The sequence below is a fragment of the Puntigrus tetrazona genome, chromosome 8 (genome assembly GCF_018831695.1).
Source record: "Puntigrus tetrazona isolate hp1 chromosome 8, ASM1883169v1, whole genome shotgun sequence".
NCBI classification, from domain to species: Eukaryota; Metazoa; Chordata; class Actinopteri; order Cypriniformes; family Cyprinidae; genus Puntigrus; species Puntigrus tetrazona.
The window spans coordinates 15588575-15608737 of NC_056706.1; the positions used below are offsets into that span (position 1 = coordinate 15588575).

The following is a 20163-nucleotide window of genomic DNA, read 5'->3' on the forward strand; positions in this document are numbered from 1 at the left end:
GCTTCAGCAGAACCCAATGGGAGGAAATACGGGATCACCTCTCGACCCAACGCACCAGCAAACCTCAATCAGCAGCATGGGCCCTCAGCTCCACTGGCTTTACCCCGCTCACTGCAGTGATTAGACAGGCTCCAGCGCCACTCACACAATGCTACTGAAACCGGAAGTTATTTCTTAAGGAGGAAAACTTTTTTTACATTTCTTTTTTTGTAATTAGACAACAAACTGTTGATCGTAGGAAATAAAAATTAGCATGTATAAAATAATAAAAAAAGTGTAAAATAAAATTGTTACATTTCTTTCACTCATATTTGATGCAAATGCACACTACGTTGCTATGAACTGATCTCCTGTCAGGCAAACTCTAAAATTATACACTATGCCACAATGCATGTCTGTTTACATAACAGACTGCGGCCACCCCAGCCTTCATTTCCTCCTAACGGTGCCGATAAAATCATTTTGGTTTCATTACAGGCAGAGATATTGCCATCTCGCTCTCATCTTGTGAGGTTCAGCGGAGCCCACCTCTACAGGAAGCGGGTGTGTGACAGTGTCCAGCCCATAAAAGCTGATTTATTAGCCTTGGTTCTTTTGTTTGCTCTGGCTGGTAGGACAGCTGCCCCAGCGCTTGTGCGTATCTCTGCATTTCATCTGTGGCATTGTTCACCGGGAGGGAGAGACAGGGAGAATGCCCATCATCATCATATTCTGTGGATGGTGGACAGGGTTGGTTGACAGTGATGAATATGTGTTAATATGAGTTCAGATGAATATGTGTAAATATGGTGGGTTTTGTGATGGTAATTTCATTGTGAGACGGTGATGGGCGACTGATAATGACAGCCCGCTGGACACACGACCAGCTGCAGCAGTTTTGTAAAGCTGCGTATTTTTTGTTGCGACTGTTGTTTTGCATGTCAGACTTTCTACAGGCGTCCTTTGAGATTTCATGACAATAAACCTACAGTGTCATTTATGGAGCAGCATCATTATTAATGCTTGACAAATACTAATTGACAGATACTGTATATATATATATATATATATATATATATATATATATATATATATATATATATATATAGCTTTTAAATGTAAACTAATAAAGATTTATATTATGTAATTAATAAATTGTTTTTTTAATTGCATGACAATATATAGTGTAATTCTGGTTGTTATCAATTATTTAAAATGTAACATGTTTTCCTAATAATGTTAGGGTTTATGTATAGTAAAATTTGATTTTATTTTAACTCCTTGACAAGTGGGTTAGCATATTTTGGATTTCTTTTTTTGAGCGGGATAACAATATGGATTCTGGCATTAGCAGGCTGAACATAAGCCTATAATCTTTTATTTATTGTGGGACAATAAGAAGATTAGAAAATTTTAATTTGCCATTAGAAAAATATTAATCCTAACTAAACTGTTGACATGCCAACAACTCTCTCTTGTTTGTGGGATATCCGTCTACCTGGCTCTTTTCTCCAGTCTGAGCGAAGGAATAATTCTAAGAAACACACCTTCATCATTTTGTGTTTAGACACTGCCTGATCTGTTGTGGTTACTCCCAATTGTTCAAGCAATTACGTCCACACAGATTTCATTAATCTCATGAAAATAGAATTATTTTCCCCACACAAATCAAATATTGAGCAAGTATTGAAGATTAGCATGGTTGTAATTTTTGGCATGAAGGCCACAGCGCTGCGATATGATCTTGTGAAACATCTGTAAAGAAGATGAGTTGGTAACAATAACAAGATGATTTTGCACATTCCATCATATTTATGGAGTTTTTGCTGTCTAAACACATCCAAACACTCACAACGTTCACATTAAACGATGGCTGACGTAATATTTTGGCTAGATTAACCAGTTACACGCCGGATCTGTCAAACACGTCAGACAGAATAATGAATCTGTCATCGCGACTCAGTTTGAATCAAACGTTCATTCAACAATGCGATTCCCAGTCAAAGACTCCAGGGCGATAAAGGCCGGAAAGCACAGGAAATGAACCCTATTGAGCATTGGTGACACTTTCCAGTTTCGCCCGCTCACCTCGACGCCGCCCCGCTCTCGGGATCCTTCTCATCCAAATGAAAACATTCCCTTTCATCCGCCTCTTTTCTTCTCACCTCCTTTTTCCCCACCCGTTCTAATCTTGTAAGCCATTATTTTTCTATTTCCCCTCTCTGTCACTTTGCATTATTTTTGCTGCTGTAATTCCCATTTGTTCCTTCTGGAATCTTCCTGTCCTGGCATTGTCCCGGCGTCTAATCCGGACTTTTTGGCTGTCGTCAGCCCCCCTGACCCGTTCCCCATTCTCAGCGGGACCTCTGATGGAATAGCCACGCATGACGCCCCTGCTATAGCAACCACACCTCTGCAGGAAGGCGACGGCTAACTTTTCGGATGGGCAGAGAAAGCCTTTCACAAGCTGGCAGCAGAAGTAAATCCTTCTTGGAGGAACAAGGGGAATTAGCAGGGAGCAGTGGAGTAGGGATTTAACCCTACCCCTTTTTTTCCTTTTGAAAGGCACAGTCACTTCAACTCCCACTGATCGCCACAATCAAACAGGGCAGAGGCGGGGGGTAACAGAAAGAGAGAGAGGGAGGCGGCCGGGATGAGGGGGGTGAAAGAGAGCGGCCCAGTGAATGACACAAGCGCTGGATTGTGGAGGAGCCCCTAATCCCACTTTAATACCTTTCCAAGTTCAGCACCGAAAGAATGCGCTTTAAAACAACACCGCAGTGTGAGCAGGCGAAAGGCGACTGGGGGTGGGAGGTGGGGGTTGGGGGGTTCATTGCTCTCGATCCCCCGTAACATTACCTGATTAGTCTGGGTGAGCAGCGGAGTATGGGCACGCAGGGGAAGAGCGAACCGGACGTTGGGACAGACGTAAACAACGACGGCGCTTACTGGGATGCCGCACGTCTTCTGGAGGGGATTTCTGTCCTGTGGTTTGAGATGAAAGCTGAAGAGAGACTAGAGAGTAGAATCCTTCAGATGCATCTCCACATCTGGGCCTTTTTAATAAACCTCTACAGTGAGGAAAAGTACTAGCACCAGACACAAAACACAAGATCTCAGTTTTTCTGCCGTTGGTCTCAAAGAGCAAAAACAAAAATAAAAAAATAAAAATACAATAAATAAATAAATAAGAAATATCATGATACTATGACAAATATAACGGATAACGAAAAATAAAAAAATATATAATAATAAACGGAACATCTAAATATACTCTATACTGAACATGTCATTTCAAAATGACATTTCACTGTATATACTTATGTTTTTTTAAAAAAATGCATTCAAATTATTTGTGAAGTAAAAAAAATTAAATAAAAAAAAATCAGGAAATAGGACAGTCAACAAAACCACTTATATTATAAATACATACTATATATGTATCGTTTACTGATAAAAATTAATCCAAGATGGAGTACAAAGTGAAAATATTTCATTAAAAATAGTGTTAAAAAAGTGTCCAAAACAATATTAACTACTTGCTTAATTTACCTAATTTTGTGTGTGCTATGCATTGTAATGTGCATTAAGAGTGTTGTGGTGCTAGCTTAGCAACATGCTAACACTAAACTACTGAAAACAGGTGGAGTCCAGTCATCAGTGCAGACTGCTATTTACGAGTTTATATTTATTTGCCTACGTAGAACAAATCGATTGCATAGATTTTTCATTCTAGATGGAGGACATAGTAAACAACAGACTGTGAGGCAGCTATGTTAGTTTTGAAACAGAACCTATTGTGGATACTATGAGGAGAGTGAATGATGTGTGTGAGAGATGAATTATAAAAAGACAAGACTATTGAGTCATTAATACAAGTTACAAACAAAAAAGGGGAAGAGAAAGACACAGACGAAACAGAATTGGGGAAGGGGGTATTATAAAGTCCCTCAGACAGCCAATTTGTTTGTCCTGAGGATGTACACTCCCTACCAAACACCTGAGCGCACAGATTAGCAGATAAGACCCTCGCATTTGGATCAACAGACACAATTCAGGCATCCCTGTGCCAATATTGATTCAGATCCTCCCAGACCCAGACCCCACGAGTCAAATCAGAGATAATCCACACAGATAACTTCAGAAAAGATCATTATCTGCTTCCAGACTCTAACAGCCCAGTGTATTCGCCAGAAGAATCGATATTCATGCACCAAGTCTGCATGTTTGGTGAGAAGAAATGTCCACCATTGCAAACTTACAGCAACAGGTACCAGAGGACATTTAATACATTTTCACAATTAAGTGGAGTGAAATAAACATAGCCTCTTAAGACCCTGCGTCCTCATATGAGGACATTTTACAGGATATTTTAGTGAGACTATGCATCTCAAAGTTTTAAGTCTGGATGTCCTATACAGAGCACACATTCAGGGCTTTTCAGTGATACTAAATGATTGGTTGTTTCACTGTGATCACAATCACCGTCATCACAAGAAAAATTTTTTTTTGCTAATTATTTTTAATGTTCCAAACAAAGTAAAGACATCAACAAAAAAGTGTTTCTTAAAACTATTCGTCTCATGTCTTAAGTTCTTAAATTGAAACAATTAAAATAACTGAAAACATTTATTAAGAATAAATAGGGCTTATTATAGAAATTTGTTCCCCCTTAAAAAAAAAAAAATATATATATATATATATATATATAAATTAAAAAAAAATTGTATCTGGCATGCGTTATGTCCCAGACTCACTCCCCTGCACACTACAGGCAAAAGCGACCAAATTCCTCCACGTTCCTAGTTTTCTGACATGATATTTTCCCTGCAGGGCGTCTACGTCTTGCACGGACAGAGCGTTTGACGGCTCATCACAGGAAGATAAAAAACGTCTACCTTCCAACTCCTCTTAGAACGGTTGCTGTCGGAGTACGCACTTTCTCTTTGAACAGTTTATGAACAACTTCAAGTGTGACAACATCTTAAAGCTTTCACCACATGTTGCCAATGATTTCCCGACCACTAAAGACCTTCCCTCAATGCCTCTAACTCGCTGATAAGGATCACATACCCAGAGGAGATTAAAGATGAGTCTAGAGAAGGGAGCGAGGTGTGGGGGAGTGTGCGGCTTGATAATCGTCGTATGTTTAGCAACACATGCTCTCATCACCACCTATCCCCTCGTCTGTACTGAACATGCAAGGGAACGGGGGAAAAAAGCCTGCAACGATTTCAGAATAGATTCTTATGTCACCACATTTCCATCAAAGGCTCTGTCTAACAGCTGTAAACAATCACTTTGAAGACAGCCAGTCCCCCCAGGTTCTTCGACCGAGCCCCCCAGGCCTGCGATGTGTTCTGGTCATGTCAATCATGAAGACACGAACACTGAGGTGTTTGAGAGGGGGGTGGGTTTGAAAAGAGTCGACGAACGCAGCGTCTGGGAGCTACCTGGTTACAGCCTACATGGCTTCTGTGATCTTCTTTGTTGTTGTTTTGTTTTTTCATCTGTGACATCTTTTCTCTTACATACAGATGCAGAAAAGTGAGAGAAAGCAGTTTAGAGCAGCTTCACTGTAACAGATTAGAAGTGGAAAAATTGTTGCATGTTCTTTGGAAAAAAGTATTGATGTTGTGTTTTGCATTTTTGAAGTATATAAGTCTATCTATCTATCTATCTATCTCATTACAGTTTAATTTCTTTTTTAGGCATTTTCCTAAATTTGAACAGTACTTAATCCTGATTTTTCTCTGATATAAATCTTTTTTTTTCTCATCACACATCATTACTCTACAATGATTTGCACTGAACGCACATCAAGGACTCTGACTGAGACACAAGCTGTGACACTTTCCACACATACAAATGCTTATATGCTGCTGGCTGCACATTACGCAGTTTGTAATCGCAAAGATCATAAAATTAAAATACATTTATATTACTTAAGTAAATATGAGCACTAAAAGTCAGCATGTGCAACCGAGCACAACTCCAAGCCAATATCGCGACTTGGGTGTGAATGACCAACATAGATATAGTTTCTACTGGTTTAGTGTGCTATAAAATCTTTGCTCTTTAATATTCTTTAAGAATAACTGCAATGCTTCTGCCATTTTGGGGGGTGAGATTAAACGCAATTGATCATAACTCAAGTCCTTAAACTTTAAACACAGACTAAAAAATGCTGTTTCATTAGACAAATACCATAATCATTAAAGTAAAACTTCTCTTTAATAATCCATGAGGAAATGGGCCTCTATTACTGCTTAGTATCAGCGTTTCTCTACGGCGTGGAGAGATTACAGTGTGAACTAATGAAGGCAAATAAAGAGTATCTTCACCACGTTCCCCTGGGCAAGCTCAAGTCAACGCTAAGAGCTGCTTAATCACCTCCCTCTCTATACTAAATTAGCATAGTAATGGGCTTTAAATTGAGGCTCTTTGTTTTTTAATTAAACTCCCAGCAGGTAAAAGTAAAACACATTAGAGGAGAATGTGCACCTTCATTACTGGCCCAGAGGTGTTTTCCTCCATCAAACAATCTTTGGGCTCTTTTTCTCTTGAGGAACACTGAAGGAAGATCTCAGAAGACACGTTTCATCCCTCACTTTGTCCCCTGTTCGTTTAAAATATCTATCAAATTAGACGCAAACTGTTTTTGAAGCTTGTGGGGTGTTGATGATATGCCTTGTGGCTAACAAATGGCTCGTAAGCCGCGGGATGAGTCACCATCCCAGCGAAGAACATGTGATCATCTACCTCGCCGTGATGGATAAGCGGATTTGCCTAGACAGGTTTTCCTTTGGTCTATGACACCATTGTCTTGTGCATCTAAGAATGCTGGGAGGTTTTTAGCGCAGGTAGGTGGCTGGTTGGCTTCGGGGATTGTTATTCATATTTGTTTTGCAACAGCTGATTTATTACCCTGCTGAATTCAACACCTGAATTGTTATACGGCGTACACATGAATTCCCACAATCGTGAATCTGCCATTTAAGACTTTCGAAATAAATGATGAGCGTCACTAAACATCTAATCACCGCAATCAATGCGGATCGATGTTGCTTTATGCTCTGAAGGAAACCCCAATGCAGCTTTACGGCCATCAACATCGTCATCATACACAATTTGACTGGGAACTCTCATTATACAACATATTTCATGTTCAATCTGTGTTTTTGAGTGTGCTTTAGATCCCAAAACTCATGTGACGTTTAAGGACACAAATGAAATCAGTGCCTCTGGGTTCTGTCCTACTCTTTTGGAAAGTGGTTATGTGACATGTTAAATTTTCTCTTTCTGTTCACGGAAACACATGTTTCGTGCGGCTCCTGACAGGATAATATTCCACGCGCGGTTGAACGCCCTTATTGATCTGACAAACAGAGCTGTATCACAACGCGAGGAGATGTATTCAAAAATACGAAGAGTTTTCTACCTGGCTGAGCGGTTAAATTATTCTCAGTGATAATTATCAAAAATGCTTTCTGCTCCGGTGAACTGAAAGATGTAGTAACTTGAGGGGTCATTCGCAGAGGTAGGAGGCATGGCTGAGGGAGAGTATCAGTGTCCAAACATGTCTACACACTTTCCTCAATGCCTCTCAGCAAAACATAGGGCCAAGTGCAACATTCACAAGCTGAGTTAACACAAATCAAGCTGTCTTAACATATTTCTGTGAGAAAACTTGGGCAGGAAAGTCTGTCTACTGGTCAAACATATCTAGAGACGCAGTATCTCTGATTCAAAACCTAGTCAGCCACCTTGCTGTCTATACTGTAACTGAATCTCATAAATGACTGGTTTGGAACACTTTCCATAGGCAATGAGTGTACAACTAACATGACTCCTAATACATCTCAACATTTTGCCTTCTCTGCCATCTTTATTTTTTCATCCAGGCTTATACATTGAAAAAAAATATTAATTGAATTTACAAAAAAATAAAATAAAAAAGATTCCAATCAATTTATTTTAGCTAACGTTACTTATTAACGTGTGTTTGCAACCCCATTTTCTTAGTAGTCTAGAAACACATTCTGGGATTACTTTTTCCACTAACTCAAATGCTGCCTCTCGTGGTGTCAGGCGTGTGGGAGCGGCAAGGAAAGTTCTTTTATATAAGGAAAGGTCTTTAATAATCCACAAAGGAAAGGCAAACAAGAGCCACACATAAACATAGACGAGACCAGATGATTTAACATAGAATAAACAGGAACTTATATAGGACAAAGGAAATGACTTAATTAACTAGACACACCTGAACGCAATGAGACAATCAACTGGGGCACACAGAGAGCACATGGGGCATGAGAAACAACAACAGAACAGTCCAAATACGTGACACATGAAACAGTCTTGACATTTATTCCTTTGAGTGCTGACTATTTAGACCATGTTAAATTTTGGAACAAAGCAATGATGCACTACTCAAAGAAAAAGAAATCTGACCACATGATTGCACCAATATATGCTGTCCAATGTTTCCTTCAGAAATCATTCACATGGTCCACATGTCACATGCTCCTTCAGAAATCATTTTATATGCTGCTCAGGACATTTTTCATATTATAACACTTTTCAAAAGGTACAAGTTTGTACCTGTAAGGTCCATTTTGGTACCTTTAAGGTACATATCAGTATCTAAAGTGTACATAGGACCCAAGTATACATTTTCAATAAGGTACCACCCCAGTGACAGCTTTTGTACCCTTATTTCTGAGAGTGTATCATTAATGTTTAAAACAGTTCTGTTGCTTAATATTTTTGTGATGATACTTTTGGATGAACAGATGTTTTTCCTTTTTTTTTAATGACCCCAAACTTTTGAATGATATGGGGATGTATAAAAAATCTAACAGTTTAAAAAAAAAAAAAAATTGAAGGATAAGTGTGGAGAGATGGCTGCACTGATATGAAAAGGACAGCAGGGCCGTGAGCGGTGGAGGTTGAGTACACAGCTAAGCCTGGGCATCAGGCAGACAGGTACACACTGTGTGTTTGGACAGCTGTAGATCTCCAGTGAGCATGTTCAATGCAGAACCACAGCTCCTATGTACAAAGAGACAGTGCTGCCTCTCACAAAACATGAAAGAAAAGAGGGATTGAGTGGGCGTGAGCACGAGGAACCGTATGCAAGATCTGACCCATCTGAATCTGATTTACAAATAAACATAAAATGCTGAGAGTTCATGCTGGAGAATCATTGGCTGCTTCGTGATAATGCTGATTACAAGTTTGGATCAAACAGCTTTCAGATCCCTTCTGAAAACTAACAGGAAGATTAAACCAGCTTAAGGTGATCTAGTTTGATGGTTTAAGCTGATCATTTGAGCACCTTTTACCTGGTTAGGTTGACCGGCTAAACAATTTTAGCTCCCAGCTGATAAAACGATGACACTATTGTTAGCATTAAATGGTATTTATCTAATTTAACTGGTTGACCAGCTGGTTTCCTAGCATGGATAGTTAGAACATGCTCAAAACCATCAATAAAGACCAGCCTAATGAGTTTGGCCAGGCCAGGAGACCATCCTATACATCTTAAGGCCAACAAACCAGCTTTTTAAAGGTCTCTTTCAGCAGGAGAAAAGACAAGATTCATAGATATAAAGATCAGTGAATTTCCCCCTTTTAGCATCTCCCAAACTCTTTGTCATTGTGCTACAGCGTGTTCCCTTGTAAAGGAGGCAGAAGTGCGTGAGTTACGGGCAGAGCTCTGCAGACTGCTCTGCTTCTCATCACAGCGTTCTGCTCTGTAACTTAAGCCTGCAGTAATGCTCATCTCCTCTCTGGCCCCGTTGGAGACCTGACATCTTTACAGCACATGCACTGCAAATGAGAGAGCATCTGAAAGAGCAGGAAAGAGAGAGAAGGGAAAGCGAGGACTCTTGAATTAACTCTATTTTGAAAAAGTCTAAGAGTTAAAAAAAAATGAGAAAAAATGGGAGGAACAAAAGAAAAATGACAGAGATTTTGTAAAGCAAACAGACAAAGGGCTCCCTGTAAAGTTTTCTGTACCTGTTTAATAATGCTAATAACTCAGTGGTTCACCCTTCCAAACCACTTTAAATGAGGTCTAACAGGCCTTTTTGCTGCGTAGGCCACTGCGGACAATCTGCTTACAGTGGGACTAATAACTCTCAGATGGCATAACGTATGCTATGAGCCATAACTTCCCATAGATAGCCTAATGAAAGGAATACTAGTCAGACCAAATCCTTGGCATTAGCGCCAGTGGATGACATGCTTTTGGATGAAGAACAGGGACAGTGTTACACCACTATATAATTACAACACTTAAATGCCAGACATATGGTGGAATATTTAAAAAAGTTATATTTTAAAAATGACAAGAAAATAATAATAATAGTAATAATTCATATATTATTGTAAATTAGTATGATATATTTAATAATTAATACATATACATATATATATAAAATATATGTATAAATATAAATTTATATATATATATATATATATATATATATATATATATATATATATATATAAAAATACATTTTTATTATATTACAAATATAATTTAAATATGCATTTCAACTACATAGATAGACAGATAGATATGTCTGCGTGCATGGAGTGAATTGTGGTTGCTGCTGTAACAATATAATACATTTAAAGAATTAATAAAGATATTTAATAAGAAGAATATAGTATAATGAAAATATAATAATAATAATAGTGCAATAAGTGTAATATAATAGTAATAATATAGTACTACAAAATATATATAGATAAATACACTTAAATAAGAAACTACATTTAAAAAACATCATATATCATTATACATTATTACTAATTATTACTAATACTATTTTCTGAACATATAGCATGAACTATATCAAAGTAACACTTGATATCATCAATGGTGTGGTGCACAGAGCCAAAACACTGATCTAGTGTACCGTTCCCATCCATTCCTAAGACACACTTGAGAAGGAAAACAATGAGTGGAATACTTCAGCGCTGAAGTGGTTAAAAAGCAACATTTGGAGTAGAGGGCTTCATAATTACTATTGACCCTGGAGGGCCTTCTTCTGAGAAATAAAACAAACAGTAATATAAGGTGTTCTGAAGCGAGGGCTCTGCAAATATGCAAAGGCAGGATTCGGTGGAGAACGTCACGCGTTGGCTCCTTTTCAGGGCAGCCTAATCTGTGGGCCTACACAATATTAAGATGGCTTTGGAGCCACTTGTGACCCAGCTGTTCACTAATGAAAAATTCCTTAGCTCCATACAGAGGCTGGAGAAGCTTGTCTGCTAACACACCCCAACCCCCTCTTCCGCCATGGAGAACCGTGAACTGTCCATCTTGTGGAGTTTACCCAGAATGAATAAATAGTGGATTACCAAAAGCAGAGTCTGGAAAGACGCTTGTGCGCATATGTGTGTCCTCCCCTCCCTTCCCGCTGACCCCCTAACTCCCCAAAAAGTGAAAAAGAAGAGTGTTTACCTTCGTTTTAATTAGCAGGAATGACCCTGTCATTATTTGGATGCTAGCGTGTTGAGGTGGGGGGTCTGTTTACGCGACAGAGACTTAGTTTAAGCTTGAAATCAAGAGAATGCGTGGTGACAAGAGCTTAGTCGACGTGGAGATGAACCGGGACTCGTTTGTTTGCACTGTCACTTATTTCTTTATTCCTATAGATTCCTTCTCCTGTTTCAAATAGGGGAAATTCTCCACACCCACAAAGTCAACTTTGACTCTGAAAAGGAATATCACTGTTTATTTCTTTATTACATGGCCTTTTTAATTAAAAAACACTTTAATTGATAGTTTAATTGGGGGTTTGTGTTTTGAATGGCAAATTGGTCACGCTTACGGAATCTCATTCTCCGTATTAAACAAATAGTTTGTTGAAAAAAAAAAAAATTACCTGTATGGCGTTCTGTGAAATGGACAAAAAAATATATTTTTTTTATTTATTTTTTTTTTTTTCAAAGAAAAGTGCATTTAAAATCCAAAAGTTCAGTGTTGTTTTTGGACCCCATTAACACTTTTAAATCTTTCTAAATGTATGTTGCACAGAAGAAAGAAGGTTTAGATAAACGTGACAGTGAGTAAATTAATTTTTGGATGGAGTCAAGACGTTGAAACCAAGCTTTCCAAGCTTCTTCTTTGATTTAAGATCGCACTTATCGAATGTGACATGACAAAATCCTCGGTAGGTTTATCTTCAGCTTTGTCCTATACAACTGAGGTTCAATAGACATAATACAATCTTAATGTAACTGTAATATTACGTGTGCTTAGCAGTCTCAACACAGTAAGGACAAAGAGGAATAAAAAGAAAGAATATAAGACCATAAAAGTCAATACAGTCCCCATTCCCCATTCTTTACCTTTATAATGACACTTCTTCTTAGCGAGTTATATTTCAGCGGACTTGACAAGAGCATTCCAAACTTGTGTACCCCCTTCCCTGGCTGTCTTGTCACTGTCTGGCTGCGATGTGGTGAATGCACATTTAATAGACCTGTTTAAAGTCGGTAGCTAGCTGTGAAACGGCAGGCTCTGCAGAGTTATAAAGTCAACAGCTGCTCTCTTGACCCCATGAAAAGCCGCTGAAGAGGCCCATGTCAGTTCACAGGGCAGTCGGAGAGATAGAAGCCGTGGAGGAAAAAACGATTTGCTGACAGATGAGTGTGTGAGGATCATCTGTATTGTGTTCTGTACTGTAGGTGTATGTAGGCCTAGGTTTCAGCTAACACTTTAGAATAGGGAACCATTCGTTTTCCCTGACCAAACTTCTCATTTCCTGCTTAATAGTTAGCAAGGTAGTTGCTAAGTTTAGGTATGGGCTGGGATTAAGGGATCTAAATATCATGCACATTAAGGCATTAATATGCGCTTTATGAGCAATAATATACAGCCAATATACTAGTAATATGCGTGCTAATAAGCAGCTAGTTAATATTGAGAATTGGTTCTTAAAAATAAAGTGTGACCAGTTTACAAGATTTTATCATACCTCTAGTCTGGTTTGGAAATATTATTATTATTTATTTTATTTTTTTTTACTGTTTAAATCAGCCTAACCTGGTTTGATTTATATATATTAAGTAAATAAATAAATGTAGATTTATTTTCATATAAATGAACGTTAATCATAAAAAATGACAGTAAAAACAACTGTAATGTTATAAAAATTATTTTTAAAATAAATGTTGTTTGTTTCTTTCTATTAGTTCTTTCTATTAATCCAAAAATCCTGAAAAAAAATTACGGTCTCCATAAAAAGCCTCCAACACAACTGTTTTCAACATTGAACAGAATAATAATTTTTCCTAATCGCCAAATCATTATATTAGAATGATTTCTGGATGATCAAGTGACACTGAAGCCTGAAGTAAAGAATATATTCAAATATATTAAAAACAGAAAACACTTATTTTACATTATATTATTATAAAATGGTATATTGTGGCCATTTAGTTTTGGATTAGTTAGCGGTTCATTACCATAAAAACCTATTAAGCATTCATATTGTGCTCTTCCACTAACAGCTCCCCAGCTAATACAACGGTGCTAAATGTTGCCCAACTTCTACAACTCGACACAAGAGGCCAAAATGCCTTCGAGAACTTAACCTGAGAGTAACACTCTTAAAAGAACCTGGTTAGACATTGTTTTGTACAGAGCCTTGTTGCCATGGCTTCACTAGCAGACTCGCTAACATTAAAGCCACCGGTGATGAATGAGGAAAAGAAGCTCGGTGTGCAAGAAAGAGCCGGGAGGGTACAGAGAGAGCACACATCCTCCGTGATGGATATGTTAGCCATAGCGGGCACATATTAACCAAGCCGATCTGGGCGGCTACAAGTGCATGCTAAGACCAGCTGCTACAGGGGAGCAGAGGGCAAAGTTCATGAGGAGATCCTGGTCTTGGTGCATTGCTGGGTTTCACTATGGGAACACACTATGGATATTCAGTGGCGGACAGAAAGAAAATAAAGCTCTCGGTCATCGGTTTGACCGCGTCATGCTTCCTCGGTGCTGGTAAAGAATGTTACATTTAAGGGGGAAGCGCTGGAGAAAATGAAAAACAAACAAGGTTTTTTTTTGTTGACAGGATGTTTCGGGACCCAAAGGCTGGAGGATTACCAGCCAGATTAGCATAGAGAAACTATATTTGAATTTGTGCTCAGCAGGCCCCTTCAGAAAGCTCAATTCCAGATTAGGAGGTGTTATGCTGAAAAGCGTCTTTCATTGTGGGGCCGAGTTACACTAGCCAAACAAATATGTCTGCAGTGTGTGGGGCTGGCATGAAATGTGTAGATGTCACCATAGCAACCGTGGCAAAAGTGAGAGCGCGGCGGAGCGAAGAGCGATGGTGGAATGCGGGAAAAAGACACACAAACACACACCAGAGACCATCCGAGACCACCAGTGAACAAAGGATGTTTTTCCTCTGTTGCTTTTGTTGCATTTTGAAAATGGTCTTTGCTGTTCTTCTGTCTCGTGTGATAAACATATACACTGTAAAGGAGACTGGGGCTATTGTCAAGTGGAGATGATGTTAAAAGGGATATGTATACACTATATAAAGGATTTTGAGAAGAAGGTGAACTAAAACTAACTAAAAAAAAAAGTATATATATATATATATATATATATATATATATATATATATATATATATATATATATATATATATATATGGAAACTGATTCCAAAAAGCCCATTCACTAAGCATGCATATGCACAAATTTATTTACTTTTTATTTATTTAAGAAAATATATGAACAACTGAAAACACACGGACACCACAAACTCACACTCTGGTCTTAATAATTTGTAAAACCTACAGTATATATGAATTGGGCTTAAGGTTTTTGTGAGTAGTTTGAATGTGTGTATAAATCTTTCCAAAATATTCAGAGGAAGAAACAATATGCAGAAGCATTCAGACTCCAGAGACCAAAAAACTCTGCCTAAAATAATGAGCCAGATTTACACTCCAAAAAAAAAAAGAAGAGTGTAAAATTTCCCAAAAACTGCGGCTGCCTCAAAAAGTGGCTCTCTGAAATATATAAGAATTAAATATGTATGCCTACACAAAACAAATGTTCTTGGTTCATAGAAATGGTTCATAGTATATTACTAAAATGTTCTCCAAACAAGCAAAAAAATAAATAAATAAACACTCTTAATAGATTTGTACACTGAATATATATAGTATAGCATTTTTATTACGATATGACAATGCCACATTAAATAAAACTATTTAGTTTTAGTAAAACAAAAAACACAAATGCCCTTTGCAGTGGAGGTTTTTAAAAGCGAGTGAGACACTTTTGAGGGTCTGGATGCTTTTGTGAAGGACTGTATCTGTAAAACAGCAGGTGTGCGCGATAGAAGGCATCCAACAATTGTTTGGACCGGCCAGGATGATGTCCAGAAAGGAGGAGTCAGTCTCCTCTCCGCTCTCTTAGCCCTGAGTCTGGGCCAGTTGGTGAGGCTCCAGGCGTGACGGGGAGCTGGCTGGGTTTGAAAGCCCATCCTCGAGCTGCAGAGGACAGGGTCAGATGTGGAGATGCCCCTGAACTCCTCTGGTATGTGAGGGAGAAAGCAGGAAGAGCACAGCGGTAAAGGATCCACCGTGGATGCGGAGCAGGGCAAGAGGCTCGCTGAAAGATCAGCATGCATTAACACCGCTTTTCTCGAGTATTTCTTTAACGACAAAACACTCCAGTGGGCTGATATAGATACCGTTGCACCTACAGTAAAAGTTCCCCTTTGTTTCCAACTAAAAAAAAAACCCAGTAATGTCACCATATTCCATTCATCTGAAATCAAGCAGAACAATACTTCTGAAGGCCGTCATGCATGACCTTTTGTTTGAAAAGAGCCAGGCCTTCAGATCTTTGTTAAAGAAATTCCACATGGCTGGCACAGGCAGGATGAAATGAAAGCCCCTGCTGGCACAGACTGGCGCTGGTGCGTGGGCACCGGGCTATCACATGTCCCATGGGACAAGGCACGTGCCAAACCGACAGACTTCCCCTCCAATCAGCCACTTACCGAAGGCTCTCCATTTCAGCCCACAAAGCCACTCTAAACACACACATACACTCGCGCACAAATTCGCATACACAGATGGAGTTGGCCGCATCTGACTGAATTACAGTTACAAATGCAATTGGAGAAGACTTTCCAGTTTGATTCAGAAAGAATTTCTCTGCTGCTAAACTCGCTCCTCATGTTCTACTCTACTATATGTGTTCTGATGCAGAATGTTGAAATACATGGTAACTGAAATGCAGTCTTTTTGTAAAGAAACGTAAAAAATGATCATTCATCATATAGGTTTGATTAGAACTTGGCTAAAATTATAGGCCAGATTCATGCACGATACGTCTTTAAAATTTAACCGGAAAAACCGAAGCTGCTATAAAATTATGCCTATTCCAGTTTCATCTTTGCTATATTGGAACAATGTCATATTACTATATGTACATTTTGATTGCTTAAAAACAGGCGCATTATTTGCACCTAATTTTATTTATTAGTTGTTGTTTTTTTAAAATAATAATTCACAACGCAATTTTGACAATAAAACATTGATTGCCTTTTGTTCACCACTGGTATCTGTTCACCACAATTGAATTTACCTTTTAATCAAAATAAATTTCAATAACAGACTAACATTCCCACATCTGATTGTCACAGATTATTACATTTTTACCCAGTCGAATTCCTCAGTGTCTCGATCCCGCATGAGATCATTGCGTCATTGCGGCAACAAAACAACAACATACATCAATATCGGTGGAGATGAGTTAATACAAAAATTCCTTTTTATCTTAGAGGTAGAGCACCTAACCCAACACATCGTAATGTCTAGACATTACACCATAAATACTAAAGCAGAAAAACAACAGGCCGAAGAGAACAATAAATTAATTGTAGAAGATTTTGCTTGCTTAAACACGTCCAGTGTATCTGATCTGCAGGGGTGTTTTATCTCTATCATCGCAATGGGGATTTTTTTTTTTTTTTTTTTTTTCACCCATACCATCTAACGTTACTATGAATCTATTCTAGTCTTCGCAACCCTGTGTGTTCAGCTATGTATTTTGCCTCAAGTGATCTGGCAGTGAAAGTGACAGGAAACCCTCCGTCTGAATGTGGGAATTTCTGTTTCAGCCTTTATATAACAGTTCAGAGATTCATTATTATGCTATCTGAAATAACAATTACTCCTAATGCAACCACAAAACACATGACGGACACATGTTGATCCGAGCACAGCTGAGTCCCAGCAGCTGTGTGAAGCGCAGCTCATGTAAGCCCACAGGAGGGGCGGCTCCGTCACCTCCCTACACGGTGCGAATGCTTGTGTTGATCAGATATGCCGTCTCTTATATTGTTACATGCAGACAACGCACTCCCTTTAACAAATGCCTGCTCTCCCTTCAGCGGAGGGAGTGTGTGCGTATTCATGAGCCAACTGGACACCCTTTGACTTTGGGAGTGTGCGTGGTGTATTCATGGGGTGATTTTACACAGTCTTGGCCTGTTTTGTCCATATCGGAGAGGGCTATTGTTTACTCACGCAGCCTGCCGAAAAGCAGCTGCTTCTATAATGCAAAGGCAGCACTTTATGCCACATAGTGACTAATGACTGGCAGTGAAAATGACTGGCACACAATTTACACAGCAAGAATTCAAAGATACGAGGGTCTCAGTGACATACGATGACATATGATGAATACAATTCTAAAACACTAGAATTGTTTTATAGTTATCATTTCAGTGAAAGCTGCTGAAATTACTTTTTATCATATAATTCATTTGTTAAACAAATATTTATGATGTTATTTCATAATCATTCTTGACACACTCATTAGCTAATTATTTTTTTTGAAAGAAGAAAAAAAGAAAGTAATTAAAATATAGGCATTCCAAACGAAATTATTTAAGATTATATCAAAATACTCAATAAATCTAAGGTTTCTTATTTTTTGGTATTACATCAAGAAAATTTGTAAGATTTTGACTTTATGCCAGTAAAGAAAATGCATAAATGAAAGAAAGAAAGAAAGAAAGAAAGAAAGAAAGATCTTTTACTTTCAAAATATTAGAACTATAAATATCATAAAATATTATTTCAGAAATATCAGAATCTTGAGACACAAGGACCTGCAGGGATTTTCTGATATTACATTGATATTTATGTATTTGCAAAATGCTTATTAAATGTAAGGCTTTTTTGTTATAGCAGTTGTATGTCACCCTGATCATTAAATAAATTAATTAAATAAAAATAAATAAATAAGAAAGAAAGAAAGAAAGAAAGAAAGAAAGAAAGAAAGAAAGAAAGAAAGAAAGAAAGAAAGAACATGCTCATCATAAGGTAGACATTCAAATAATTTAACATTTATTTTTGTATAAATATACAAAAAAAAGCCAACGACAAAATGTCACAGACCCAAAAAACAGTGGCAAAGCAAACAAATAAATACAGCAGACCCCACAGTATTTGAGTGAAACTACCAAACACCAGCGAGTCAAGACGTCAGATGTGTGATTGATATTTCTAACATGTCCCACCAACCCTGAGCTGGTCTCTGGTGTCCCTCGACCCTGCTGAGGTGCCCAATGACCCGAGGGCTGTCATCAACCTCCAACCCTTGTCGAATGACAGCGCCTCCGGGCCCCGTCCAAACCCCCGACCCCTCTCCCCTTCCTCCAGGTGTCTGTCAGTGGGGTCCCCTGCTCCGTGACAGTGCCGTCACCCGTCCTCTGAAAGCCCTCCCCCTGTGCAGTGTCTCCCCGGCCCTCAGGCCAGCCTTTGATATGACCTGCCTCGGTGTCATTGTGTGAGGGCCGCTTGAATAAGCCTATTATTTCAACTCAATTTAGTGTGAGTAAACTCTGAATGATGAGGCTATCCCTCACACGCTCATTCTTACCCTCCACCCCTCCGCTCTTGCTCTCTCAGGCTGACCGTAGCGCTATAATACACACAGACGACAAATCGCCTCTCTTATTCCTCTCTCCATCATTCTCTCCACTGTCTGGCTCCCGGATTCGAGCCCAAAGTCGAGGACGAGTGCTATTTGTGGACACAAAAGTATGTAACCAAACGCTTGTTTTGAAGAGGCAAGACTATAATTACCTGTAAACAATACAAAATAGGGATACTTATGTATGTAGTATTTGAACTGTGAAGTAATTGGTTGTTAAGTAGGACGTTAAACCAAATTTAAAATAAAAATTAAGTCAAGATGGATCACTTTTGTGTCATTCCAGACCAGCAACTCAAAATATCTAACTATGACAGAAATTATTTTGGTTTAAAGATACCTTTTATGGGATAGACACTGAATAAATGGGAAAGTAAAAAATGCATAAAAATGCTGTTTCAACCTGTTAATGTCTACCTCAGCGTAAAGACGAACCGCGATAAACACAAGGCCCAAATCCTAACAGCATAAATGTGCTGTCTGATTCATTTTATAAAGAAAAGTTTCCATTTAAAGACTGTTAAAGAGCCTTTATTTGCAAAAGGCTGCAGTAGTATGTCTTAATTACAGTGAATTAGAGGCTCCCTTTAAGTGGCGGCCGTTTGTACTGTAAGTCTATGGAGTGTGTGTGTGTGTATGTGTGTGTGTAGTAACGTGATTACCGGCTATGTGCTTTATCTTGGGCCGAAAGAGGCTGACACAGTGCTAGAAACTAATGTGATAAACGCCAACGCTATCAGGGCTCCACTCACGGATCTTAAAGCTAACTGTTTATGACAAGCTAATAACGTGGCATGCAAAAGTCAGGGCCGTAAATTGGTTAGTTAGGAGCATGATGGATGAGGGCTAGCCTAACCTTATTTCCAATAGTGCCGCTTGATTTCCAGACCTGCGGATAATGAATTTGATTTAATTAGCTTGTCCCTCATCTAATTAAGAAGGTAAAAAATCTGACCCCGATTGTAGTCGCAGCACACTCTGCAAAACCAGCACAACACGTACTCTCTCTGGCAAGAGGAAGTTTTGAGTGACTGTATACTGGCCAGACATATTTCTTTCTGATGATTGGCAGTATCTGAACCCTTGGGCAAAAATTCTCTCTTTTGCTTGACTGCACTGTTTATTTCATTAGGCACACATAATGGCAGGGACTTTTCTTTGGTGGTTCTCATGCTATGTGGTAAA

At 38.7% G+C, this 20163-nt stretch overlaps 1 protein-coding gene across 6 annotated transcripts in view; it reads right to left on the reverse strand.

Moving 5' to 3' along the window:
- Positions 1-20163, reverse strand: part of LOC122350591 (LIM/homeobox protein LMX-1.2) — a 70215-nt gene that overhangs the window by 10467 nt on the left and 39585 nt on the right. The window lies entirely within an intron of this gene.